A 9674-nucleotide genomic window follows, 5' to 3' on the forward strand; every position below is an offset into this window, starting at 1 on the left:
GTGGTTATATATGGTTAAAATGATTCAAATGCAGTAAGTATACACGTTTTTCATATATATATATATATATATATAGTTTATAACTTAATTATTGTCTGTAGCCCACATAATTACACACTTTAGTTACATAAAACATGTGAGTTTTGATGTTATGTACTGTATAGCCTGTATAATAAATAAATATGTAGCCCAATAAGTATAAACTCCAGAAAGCTACACAACATGGGGCGGTTCATTTACAAACACAAGTCTAACTTAAGTTTCACACTGTTTTTTGTTAGAAAACAATCACATTGTTACAGCTTAAATTACACAAAATGTCAGAAATCTGCACTGTCATGAACAAAAATGTAAACCTAATTTTTCATGATTTGTTGGATTAACCCACTGAGGTCTGAAATAAAACCGGCCATTTTTGACTCCTTTTGAGTTTACGTTTGTGTTTCACCCTCAGATTGTTTAATTTTTTTCCCCCCCTTGCCTTGTTTGGTATCATTCTTTTCAGCTCAACTTAATTTAGTTGTTTTTCACTGACATACTGCATTAGTACTACTATTACTATTAATAGTACTATTACTGATCTGAAATCACACAAAGAACTTAAAATCCTAGTAGTATTTTTTTACTGTAAAAACCCCCACAGACATCTTGAGTAAATTTTTATAACTTGAAATGCAAATATAAAATAATTGTACATTTTGTAAACATATACAACTATTTATCTAAAAATGCAGCCAATACACCTGCTGTTTTTTTTTCTACAACCATTTAAAAATATTACTAAAACTAAAATGAGAGAACAATCAGGTGTTGCAAGAAGATGCCCCACAAATGATGTGTGCCAGTAAAAAAAAAGTTTGTCCACCAAAAGACAGAAGAGCACAGGGATAAACCTGCAGGCCTGACAACAGGAGGTGTATCACTCCGCTGGTTTTCTACTTAGTGACAGTGTTTACATTGCAAATGTGCCTTTGTGACATTCATTAGTGCCCTCACTGACACACAAAACAAAACGACTACACAACAGAACAACTACACAACACAACACAACACACTAAGAATCCACTCCACACTAAACGTTTCTTTACTGTTTTCGTGCTTTCCTTAGAAAACGCTTTAAACACACACACACACAAAAACGTGATGACAGTATTTAGAAAAAAGCGTGCCTTATATATATTATCACAACTCTAGATTTACTGGCCTGTAATTAAAATTTAAAAACTTTAAAGTCATAACTTTCAATGTGGGCTGAAATAGAGACTCAGGGTGGCTGCAGCTTGTTGCTATGTCAGCTTACATCAGTCATGTGATTTGCAGGTGCAGCGTGGACCACAGAGGGTTAATAACACTCACCTTCCTTCCATTTCCAGAGTGTAACATCCAACCACCTGTGTAAAATCCGAAATTCCCATGGTGTTGTGCAAAATGTGCTCTGGCACAATCAGAAGCATTGCTTGTTACTTTTCTTTCCAAGCTCCTTAGACTACGATGACCTGGATGACTGAGAACCTTCACAGACATATTCCCAGTTATTCCCACTCTTCTCCCTCAGCCTGCTAGTTCCAGTAACAGGAGAAGGGTTTTGGTAGTGTGACTGTAGTCCACACATATGGTGAAATTGCCCTTATTTCCAGGAAAGGAGGCGTGCATAGGGCCCAATACCTGTCCATCCCAACCCTTTTAGTATCTGTCAGAGGCTTGGAAAGTGCTAAAGAAGGTTCTGAATGCATCGATGGTAAATTAGGTGGGTTTGTATTGGTTATTACAGGGAAATCATATTCCATTATACCTAAATCAGTTTGGTTCTGTATTACTAAGGGGGGGGGATCTGATTTGCAAGAGTATAGTAATGGGAGTGAAGAGCAGAAAATGGGGGGCTATGCATATTCTTGGGGGTTGTCAGTATGTTAGTTTGACTCTTTAGCCCTAGTTGCTAATTTCTTTTGGTTTTGTTAGGTTTTGTGAGGTTTTGACCTCACAAAACCTAACAAACGCATTTGACAGACATGGTAGTTTTGCATTCATAGATGAGGCGACGAAGATAGATAGAAAGGGGACTGGTGTTCTAGTGTGACGAGGGGAGGCTAGTTCCCTTCCTTACTTAGTATAGGGCTGGGAATAAGATGCCACCTATAAGTCCTTGCGGACTTTAGTTGCCATTGTAGCGCCAAAAAGTCATTGATTGAATTTAAACTGCTATAAATAACTTTTAAGCCTATGTATATGTGAAACGTACATTAAATGTATCCCTCATGAATGATATCAAGTTATCTTGAACCACAAACAACATTCCTGTCACAAGGTAGAAGCCTCAATCAGTTTTTTGACAGAGTGACTTTAATATATCCGTTATTTAACCGATACAACATCTGATTGACATTAAAAATTTATTTTTTAAGACCGATCCGGCCAAAGGATAGCAGAAATATAACAATAGATCTATAAAGATATTTTAAGTGGCCAAAAAGGACGGGATTGGTTAGGTACAATAACACAAACATATTTAAAAAACATGTAATTTTTTTTTATATATAAGCCCTTTGCAAATCATGTACACTAAAGTCTTTTTACAAATATAAGTAAAGACATTACACATAAAAAACACTGAAACACAGACCAGATCAGATCCCAAGGGAGGTCTGGTGTTTCTGTAAGATCCGTATCGTTGTTTTATTGTCGGAGGGAACGTAGACGGGGAGAGATGATCCAAGTTCAGGCTGGGAGCTGTAATCGGAGCTCCAACCTAATGGTTTTCACTGCTTGCAGTGTCAATCATTTACATGCGGTTGTTTGCAGTGTATAGATCCCTTTGAAGTGTGCTGTTTTTTGCCCTCCCTCGGGTACATACACTGTAAAAAAAATCCGTAAAAATACAGTACAATCTACTGTATAAACGTGAAGGAATTTTCCGTATTAGTCATTTACAGGTATTTTTCTGTATTTCTCAACTACTGCAATGCATTGTGGGAAAAAGAACCTGAAAAGGAGGGAAAAGTAAGCGCAAGAGCAGCCATTAGGCTTCTTTCAGGCTTCATCTGGATTTTGGATTCTGAAGTTGGAGAAACTGCCTTCAAATTTCTGTGGTAAGTATTAAAACTCATGTTTCGTTTTATTAAAATAATGTTTTTCAAAAGACTCCGTGTTTTTATTTAGAAAGAATTGTTAATTTATTTGTTAACTGGTTTCGGCTGTCTCCAGACAAGTCAGGAATATTTTGCGGACTCATTTTTTAAAATAATTGTTATTTAGGTTTAACATGACTTAAGCTTTATTTTAGTTAATGTTAAAATAATTTTTACTGTGATACCACCAGTTTTGCCCTTCAGTGGCTGAACCAGTTTTCATAAATATTATAGTTAGCTGTCTGTGTCTCTCTGGGTATTACACAGCTGTGACTGCTAACTAGCTAATTAGCGAAAGTCAGCGATGTGGATAACTGGGAAAGTGAGAACTTCATGGTTCTAGAAATTATTCTAGGACTCTAATAAGTACTGTATCAATACCTGTGTTTTACAGTTGGCTCTACTGTACACTTTAAAGGGTTTCAGGCAAAGTTACACTAACCCTAGTTTAAGCCTCAGACCTTCCTGGCTGACGCTAGCAAATGCTAATGTTAGCCTCTGATTTGGGCTGCTAAAGTAAAGACTTTTAGCTAGCTGACCAGCATAGATTATTTCGGTGGTTAACAGACTGTAGTGGTAAAATTATTGAAAGTATAGTTTCACCTCAGCACATTTACAATTACAGTATGTCTATTTTGTAGCACATAGAAATGTTTAGTTAATATTTACAGACAGACACATTTTCCCTGTAACTGTGTTTTTACTCCAACATTTGTTGAAAATGTAATTTATGAAATGCTGAGCAGTATTTCTTGTATGTGGAATATTTTTGTCACCCCACTGTGCTAATGTGATTAAATACTAAAAATTATTACTAAAAAAATTCAATAATAAATCAATAATAACTATTTCTTGATTGAACTATAATGTACGTGCAGTGCTGGTGTGCAGGGGCTCTATATGCCTTGTCTATATCAAGCTTTTAGCCAAATATAAGCAGAGATATTTGTATCTTTCTTAAAAATCCAGATCCTTACAGATTATTTGAGAAATGGATCAACAGCTATCACTACTTGAAGCACTTTAAGTCCTGCAGTGGAAAAATATCCCTTATTTCACCTTTGATCACACACTTTGGTTTTCCAGTGCAGAGCAATGGCCAAGAAAAGGAAAGACTTCCCCGAGTGGAAAAAAAAAAGATGAAGATACAAGCTGGTGATGATCCAGAGCAGCTGGTCTCAGGAAATGAAGAAAAACCCTGACCACCTTCTCTACAAACACAAGGTGAGTTTAATGTTGTGGTTGATTTAGTTTTTCAAGGTATGTATGTTACTTTAATTATAAACTGCTTTTGTTGCAACAGAATGGTGTTATGTGTATGCAACTCTACGTGAATTATAATCCTTTGTAGGGCTGCGTGATATGACCAAAATCTCATATCCCAATATAAGACGTATCTCTCCTGATAACGATATATATCACAAAATAGTGCATTTTCTGTAAATTCTGTGATTCTCGGGCAACTCGACTTATGTGAAATGTTTTCAGTTGGGCGTCGTGTACCTGGAGTCGAGTGTTTTGACCGATGCATGAAACTATACATTTTTAGACATGAGTTTAAATGGCCGCCATTTTCTTTCTGAGTATTTATTACACGGCGTGCTGCAAGGAAAAGCCTGTTCTAACGTTTGAGTCTAAGGATTATTTTGAGCACCTGACGACTCTTTTTTGCTTTTCATTCGTAAACTCTCTCGAAACTCTTTCATGTGATTCTTGTGTAGGTGGTTAAAGAGGTTTGTCGTGTTCGAGTGGTGGTGGGGACCAGTTTGTGGCATAATTTGCATAGTACAGTTTTCTGGGGCGTGTCAGACTTTTCATAACCAAACCATGTCCATGCTACAGAGGTAGCCCCTCATTTAACAATAAGGTCCTCGATTTCTTTTGACTGGTCCTTCTGGTTCTGCCTCATCCTTGCTGGCCATGCTGGTATTCTCTGTGCCTTCGTCTGCGTGGTGACTGTAAGCGCCATTTATAGTTACTTGATGTTTTTATTTGAGGTCATTTGTTTGATGCATATTCTGAAATTTTATGTTTGAGAATAATGTATATAATTTCAGTTTAGTTTGAAAAGTCTCAACAGAAACTTGAGCTTTATTGTGAAAGGTTTATGTGGAAAATAAACAAGCGGACGGCGGAGCCACACGATGGTTTTATCCTCATTGTTGGTAACGAAAGTACGCGTAAAAACAGTCACTTGTCCGTCCATAGTGTGGTTATTTTAAGTATAAGAGAAGGAGAGAACTTTAAGAAATAATATAGCAACTACAGTGACCATCAAAACCATGAAAAAAATATTGCCGTAAACAGTTTATTTTGCAACACCACAAAACAAAGAATAGTGTATAATATGAAACGATAGACATTTTTATATCGTAATCTGATATATATCGTCATATCGCACAGCCCTAATCCTTTTTTTGTTTATGTTGTTTATGCTCTAGGTAAAAAAAAATTATAAAAATACAAACTTTTTAAAAATGTCTTGTTGTTTCTCTTTTTTTCCTCAGAATAAATTGCAACTAGTCTCAATGGCTGACACGGAGGAGCAACACAGCGACACGTTAACTCCGACTGCTGCAGTTCCTGTATGAACTGAGCAACTCTTAAAATCCAAGGAAAAGCTGAGTGTATTTTACTTAAAGCTCAGATGGACCTTGATGTACTAACATGCAGGCTGCATTCAGGACTTTGTCACACTGTTATATGAAGAGCGGTAACAAGACTTTGTAGTAATTTGTCTTACTATTGTCTTATTGTTTGTGATTTAGGGTCTGTGCGCACTAGCAGAGGTTTTTGTTTGTAACTGTAACCTCGTTTTCAGAGCCTTGTCTAACATTTAATGGTCATGAAATATGTCAGACTTTTTCCTCTACTTAACCAGCTTAGAGAATTTGAACACCGTGGAGAAAAAGGTGTGCATTAAGGATTTTGAACTATGATGTTTAAGTGTTGTCACTGCTGAGGATTCGTGGACACAGATCCTTATTCACTATGCTGCTGTTTACAGTTTAACTTTTCATCAGAACAAGCACTTCTAATTATACTTTGCTCCTCACTGACAAAACAAGTCCCGTAAATACACTTTTATCTTTAAGTTTGGGACAGTAATCTGTCTTAATTTATTATGTGTTGTAGTTATCATATGGGGAAAAGTCCTGTGGTTATCCATCAGTCCTGTTCGAATAAACCCAAAGTTCAGGAACATCTTCTTTAGATCTGTTCAGTTGTATTCATGTGGCACCACTTAAACAGTCAACAAATTTTGACTCAAGTATGTTATATTGTAAGGTAAAGAGCCCAAAGAGTTAATCTCAGACAAATGTTCACACAAATGTGAATTACATTCACTTCATTAATGAAGTGAATGTAATTCAGTAATCAAAGGTGTTTGGCTATAACTGACTACATGTGTATACTGTATCATAAGTGGACAGAGATGGATGTAAACCACACCTTAACCATTTGGCTGAGGCAAAACTACCACAAGGCAGTGATTCTAACTAAAAGGTACTCTGGATATTATTAAATGTGAACATTTCAATTCAATTCAATTTTATTTATATAGCGCCAAATCACAACAAAAGTCGCCTCAAGGCGCTTCATAGATACAGAGAAAAAACCCAACAATCATATGACCCCCTATGAGCAAGCACTTTGGCGACAGTGGGAAGGAAAAACTCCCTTTTAACAGGAAGAAACCTCCGGCAGAACCAGGCTCAGGGAGGGGCGGCCATCTGCTGCGACCGGTTGGGGTGAGAGAAGGAAGACAGGATAAAGACATGTCGTTAAATATGACATTTTTTGTTTGTCAGGTGTCCTGTTTGAAGAAAACACTTGGTAGCCACTTGAATGAATGTAAATAAACACATTTACATGAGGGCAACCTGATTTCAAGGAAATAAAAATGCTCAAATTTGAAAGCTTGTGAGTTATTTTGTTCATGTATCAGCTGTTTAGTAGTTTTATGACAAGATGGATGCTGTCATTATATTTTAGTATAGTGTTTGAGTTAAGGAGAATAAAAGAATATTTAACATTAATTGTACCAATGTTGTTGTGTACGAAGCACAAATTAATTTAAGTTTTAATTTATGAATTTTTGAGTACATGGTGTACTAGGTTGTAATTGCATAGAAATGTACGTTTAAGGATATAAAGAACTATATTTAATGAGTTACAGTGAAAAGAAGTGCTTGGAAATAGTAATATAAACAGAAATTTCAATTTTTCTATTAACGGAAAATATCAGTTAATGATACAGAAAATATACTGTGAATAAACGGAATTTTCTGTTTTATAGCTGAAGGAAATGTCCGTAAATAGTACAGAGAGTATACTGTAAATCTACAGAATTTTCCGTTTTATCATTTACAGAAAGGTCCGTCAAACCTCCGTAAAAAAACAGAAAATGTACTGGCAGAAAATTACCAGGACATTTTCTGTTTTTCTACGGAATATTTTTTTACAGTGTAGGTGGCCTCCCTTCAGCCTTTGTTTGCAATCCTCGTTTTAAAGTGCCAGCTGTGAAATAAAGTTTTGGGTCTTAGCTTGCGTGGCAGTGTTTTATTTTCGGCTCTCTGACTTATAATTGTGAATATTACAATATAAGCTCTGTTATCAGCTCCAATAACAGCTCTATTATCCCAACAAACAATGAAAAATAAATAAATATATTGTGTATTACTAAGTCCGTAAATTTTACACGAATCGTTCAATGATTACTTTTTTTTTTTTAATTAAACTTTATTTACAAACAACAGTTTAACATACAAGGCACCATCATTAATCCGATTATGTTACATCCTCGGTTGAGCATTATAGCAAAACAAACAAACAAACAAAACGAACAAAAAAAACCCCAAAAACAACAACAATAAGCACAAAGTTAAAAGAGTTAGCACAAAAAGAACAGTCATTGAAGGATTCGAACCAAAGGCAAAAACTAACGTGCAAAAAAAGGGCAGTCGTGATTATAAAATAGGGAGTTTTTTGTTTTTTTTAACATAGGTTAAACTCTTTAAATAAAACAACAAGTTTATGGGCTTTCTTGTTATTCACAAGTTTCAGCGATTTAGCCCAGAGTCTAAAGTCATTCAGCCATCTGTTTATACATGGTTTAGCTTTAAAGTATCTGCATTTGTGAATAAAATTTTTCCCATTAACAAAATCGTCCTAATCAACAGGTCAAAATCTGCATTCTCAGCAAGTATTCCAAATTTTATTACTGTCACCGTCAAATGTGGTAACTGAATTCTCCTGGACTGTAGCCAGCTCCACATGTCAGTCCAGAAGGAGTGCACTGATTCACAGTTGAAAAACAAGTGATCCAGACTTTCAATATCATTTTCACAAAATGTGCAGGCGTTCACATCTAAATTAAATTTCCGTCTTAAGAATTCATTGGTTGGATAAACCTCATTAATGATTTTAAAGTGAACCTCTTTTGCTTTAGGGGAAAGAGGAAGTGAAATATACTTTTTTCTTATCGCCTTAACCTCCATGGTCTCAAATTCTTTAAGGATATAATTTCTTTTAACCGGATTAGGGAAAATTTCGTTTATCAAAATATTCCTGATCACTTTGTTTGTAAACCTGCTGTCACCAAATTCAACTCCAGCTATGCAGAGCTGCCTCAGTCCAGGAGAAATTTTAGAGTGCACAATATCTTCTTTTATCATTGATCTCAAAGGGACTGGAATGGCTTTCACTAGGGATTTATATCTCTTAACAGTACATCTTACATCAGATTTCTCACAAAACGTCTCATGCTTTAATAAGACCCCATTATCATCCATAAAAGGTCTATACAGGCCAGAACATCCAGACTGGCCAACAGCCTGTATCCACAGGCTGTGAGGCTCCTGAACTCTCTGCCCCCCTCTCACGGACAATAACCATATCCAACTTCTTAATAGCAATGAACTGGTCTGCATTGGTGCATCATATCTTTATTCTCTTCCCCCTCCTGCCCCCCCTCCCTCCCTCTTTCTTAAATAGATAACTATCATATCTGATATCATATCTCACAGTACAATAATATTGAATGGGTTGCATTGTTGTATTTTGTCATGTTTCTCAGGTCTTTGTCTGAATTTCTACGAACATTATTGCTAAGGATTGTCTTATTGCATTGGAGTCACACTGGGTTAAATATGTACACTTGGGTTTTAAGGGGTATTTATTATTTTCTTCTTTTTGGGGGGTTGTATGGAAGCCCCAAACGCAATTTCATTGTTCTTGACAATGACAATAAATAAATAAATACTAAATACTAATACTAAATGAGCTACAGCCCAAATCCCTTTAGATCTCCATTCATCCACGTACACAGATTTCCTACACAAACGAATATACCTGTTGTTCCATATAGGGGTATTGTGAGGAGTAAAGTTATGTTTGTAGATTAATTTCCAGTAGAGAAGGACCTGCTGATGGAAAGCTGAGAGTTTAACAGGTAACGAACTGCAATCAAAGTCACAACGTAACAAAAAGTCTATTCCACCCATTTTGCCAAAAATCACACTGGGAATAATGTTCCAAAAGGAAATA

At 36.0% G+C, this 9674-nt stretch overlaps 1 long non-coding RNA gene across 1 annotated transcript; it reads left to right on the forward strand.

The window, feature by feature from the left end:
* Positions 1-2847: 2847 nt before the first annotated feature.
* Positions 2848-6654, forward strand: LOC309713461. Its single transcript, XR_014278587.1, has 3 exons — positions 2848-3086; positions 4212-4349; positions 5633-6654. It is a non-coding gene; the product is annotated as an uncharacterized lncRNA (long non-coding RNA).
* The last annotated feature ends 3020 nt before the right edge of the window (positions 6655-9674 follow it).

This window comes from Aulonocara stuartgranti (assembly GCF_965226115.1).
Source record: "Aulonocara stuartgranti genome assembly, chromosome: 8".
Classification (NCBI taxonomy): Eukaryota; Metazoa; Chordata; class Actinopteri; order Cichliformes; family Cichlidae; genus Aulonocara; species Aulonocara stuartgranti.